Source organism: Otolemur garnettii, unplaced genomic scaffold (assembly GCF_000181295.1).
Source record: "Otolemur garnettii isolate 467f Iridium unplaced genomic scaffold, OtoGar3 scaffold00001, whole genome shotgun sequence".
Classification (NCBI taxonomy): domain Eukaryota; kingdom Metazoa; phylum Chordata; class Mammalia; order Primates; family Galagidae; genus Otolemur; species Otolemur garnettii.
Window position 1 is genome coordinate 38531857 of NW_003852396.1, and position 3759 is coordinate 38535615.

General features: G+C 43.3%; 1 protein-coding gene across 3 annotated transcripts in view; it reads right to left on the reverse strand.

Moving 5' to 3' along the window:
* The window catches only part of DENND5A (DENN domain containing 5A), a 105289-nt gene extending 101536 nt beyond the window's left edge, over positions 1–3753 (reverse strand). For all 3 annotated transcript variants that reach the window (XM_023514907.1, XM_003781086.3, XM_012803686.2), the window contains exon 1: positions 3666–3753. The gene's annotated coding sequence lies outside the window, so the exon portion shown is untranslated. The remainder of the gene's footprint in view (positions 1–3665) is intronic.
* Between the last annotated feature and the right edge of the window lie 6 nt (positions 3754–3759).

Sequence of the window (3759 nt, forward strand, 5' to 3'; positions counted from 1 at the left end):
GTGGCTGGCGCCTTAGCCGGTTGAGCTATAGGCGCTGAGCCGATTACCTCCTTCTTCTTCCAACCTGAAGTACTTCCTCAACCAGAAAAGAAAAAACAATTTTCACACTTTCACCAGTTCCTTGCACAACAAAGAGCTACACAATTTCCCTAAATGATGAGTCTGCAAGAAAAGGGAAGAAATAACACGAAGAGTTTCCTATAAAATCCAGTGATCTGAATCTATATGCAACATAGCAAACTCTGTTTTTATTTGTTGCAGACAAAGAAGAACGCATCTTAATCATTCTCCATAAAACAAGAACTCTGGGTATCTTTGATTTGTTTGTTTGGGGTTCACTTTTTAAGAGTTTATCATGTAATTTGTTTGCAGAGAACACAGATCCACAGTACCTCCATAGAGAATCTGGGTGCAATTCAACTTCCTGTAGTTCCACCATGACATCATCAGTTTGGGAGCTATATGGCAGACTAAGCAGAGTCTCAGGATGAACTGCAAGGAGCTATTTGTATTTTTTTTTTATTCAAAAATGACCTCTGAGTAATCCATATTCCCCTACCAACCCACCAGAAATGAAGTGAAAGGGAAAAAAAAAAATCCTTGAGTCAGGCACCTATTGGATAAATGGTCTTGGCATTCCACTACAGCAACCACATTTAAAAAGACAGAAAATATTCTTTACATGGTTTATATAACTCTTCACTCTTTCTTTATTATTCCAATTAACTTTCACTGGAATATAATTTTGGCTTGCTGAAAAAACAGATAATTAACAGATACACATCAAAAGAGAATAACATTTCTCTTTTACTGAAATGTTGACTTTTTTTTTAACACTGGAGAGTCTAGTCGATGATTTGCTTTTTTTTACCTTCTCTTTTTTATAGCTGAGTACCCTGACAGGGTTATTTAACTTGCCCCCAGTCAATAGCAGAGCAGGAATGTCTGACCCAAACCCATGCTCTCACTAACAATTATTCCAGCCAGGCAGTGGCTCATGCCTGCCATCCTAGCACTTTGGGAGGCCGAAGCAGGTGAGTCACTTGGAGCTCAGGAGTTCGCCACCAGCCTGAGCAAGAGCCAGACCCTGTCCCTACTAAAAACAGAAAAACTAGCTGGGCACTGTGGCACAAGCCTATAGTCCCAGTTACTTGGGAGGCTGAGGCAAGAGGACTGCTCAAGCCTAAGAGTTTGAGGTTGCTGGGAGCTATGACACTCTACCCAGAGTAACAATCTACCCCCAGCAACAGAGTAAGACTTTATCACACACAAAAAAAGTCTATTAATTTGATATTCAAAAGCTGCAGCACTCATATAGTTCAGTGGGTAAGGCACCAGCCACATACACCGAGGCTGGCAGGTTTGAACCCAGCCTGGGCCAACTAAAAACAACAATGACAACTGCAACAACAAAAAAACATAAAAGCTAAAGAAAAAAATAGCCAGGCATTGTGGCAGGCGCCTGTAGTCCCAGCTACTTGGGAGTCTGAGGCAAGAGAATCACTTGAGCCCAAGAGTTTGAGGTTGCTATAAGCTGTGACTCCAGGGCACTCTCCCTGGGCGACAGCTTGAAACTCCGTCTAAAAAATATAATAATTTTGCCTCGGCACCTGTACCTCAGCAGCTAGGAGGCCAGCCATATACACCAGAGCTGTGGGTTCAAACCCAGCCCAGACCTGCCAAACAATGACAACTACAACCAAAAAATAGCTGGGCATTGTGGCGGGCACCTATAGTCCAAGTTACTTGGGAGGCTAAAGCAAGAGAATCACTTAAGCCCAAGAGTTTGAAGCTTGTATGAATACGATGCCACAGCACTTTACTGAGGGCAACACAGTGAGATTCTATCTCTGGGAGGAAAAAATTGACATTCAAAAGCAGAGCGTAAAAATAAAAATGGTTTATTCTACCTTAAATCTTGTGTAAGAAAAATGGTATTTTTTTAACTTTATTTATTTTTTATTTTGTTGTTGTTGCAGTTTGGCCAGGACTGGGTTTGAACTCACCACCCTTGGAATTTCTCAACATGTTAGTGTTTTCTAAAGACCTCCAGCTAGGCCATAAAGTGCAGTTTAGTATCATAAAAGGGGCACAGAACCAAGAGTCAGGCAATTAAGTAGCAGGAGCAGGCCCCACTGTCCTTCCTGGACCTCATTTTCCTCTTTGAGGTCCCTTCCAGCACCAATACCTAAAACTGAATTCCAAAACTTACATCACTAGGTCACAAACTTAACATATAAGAAAAAGATGAAAAATTAACATCTGTACTGTAAGAATCTGAAAACCTAGAAGAGTGAACTTGAACAACTATTATGTATTCATAAAAATTAAAGATAACAAAAGCCTTAAGAAAAGTGAACTTGAAACAATAAAGCTACCTCCCTCCAACAAAAGATCTAATGTTAATTATATTACTGCTTCATGATTTGTTTCTCCACTTGTTATTAATTCGAGGAAATAGCATATTTTTCCTGAACTTGCTAAAACAGTAATTTGTCTTACTAAAAAAAAAGAAAGAAACAGTTCATTTTTGTCATTTGAAACCTGCACATAATTTTTTTCATAAGGAACACTGGGATTTTTCTGGTGACCAAAAACAAAACAAAAACTGTTCTGTCATCTCTGAAGTAAAGTAAAATAATCAACAGGATAATCACTTTCAAGAAAGAAACGTCACAGCGAACAACATTATCTCAGAAAAGAAGAAAGGAAATTCCCTCATTGAAATCAGGATGACATAACCTTAAAGTATAACCCAACAAACCTCCACTCACTTGAAACCCACCAACGGGACACTCCAGACAAAAACTTTTGTTCAAAACTGTTGCAATACAAAGGCTACTATGACGGTGCACTGAAATTCGAGGGATTTTATAATTCTGACACCCTTCTACAACGAGTGCAAATCTGGTCAGGGCCCCGTTTTCACTCACCCCACCACTTTCCCTTTGAAAGAGAATTTGATAAGCACCATAACACAACCCAGTCTCTCCAACCAGGATGCTACCCTTTTATTCACAAATGATCCTGGCCTCATAAAGAACATACATTACTTACTAAAAAAGCATAGCCCCGGGATAGGAGCCCCTTCCATTGCCAAGTGAGTTCCCACCCTTCTTGGTGCCGCCCAAGTTCACTTTATTACTTCATGTCCTATCCAGAGGCACATAGCCGCAATCTGGCCCAAGGCTGGGTTCTAACGGTTTTGAGGAACTAGTATCACAGGCTTCTTGGGAAGAGGCCAGATAAGCTCACCAACTTTTTGTTTTGCCTTTTTTTTTTTTCTTTAAAGTCTGGGTGGAACTTACTTTCACTAGAACGTGGGATGCCTTCTTCCCTCCCTAATGGGTGCTGGAGGACAAGCTTCCCTTTATTTTACACTAAGTCACCCAACCTACACCAAACTGAGAGCACACAACCCTTCCCTCTCCCTTGTCGCCGACGACATGCCCACAGCGGAGAGGCCAAGGGGTGCTTCGGACCCCCTCACCGCTCATTCCGTCTTTCCCCTTTCGGCCCAACGCCCCCTTAGCCCGCGCCCGCTCTGGGTCCTCCAGACCGGCCCTTGCCCGGCTGCCGGGACAAAGCGGGGGCGAGGGGAGGTTTCCTCTGGGGTCCCCCACCGCAGATGCGGGGAAGCGGCCCCAGGCTCGGCGCGCACTTACCCGACAGCTCGTCCGGCTCCAGCCCGGTGTCGGTGTCCAGCCCGCAGATGACAAAGTAGTCGGCGAAGCGACTGGGCGCCGAGCCCCCTCCGCC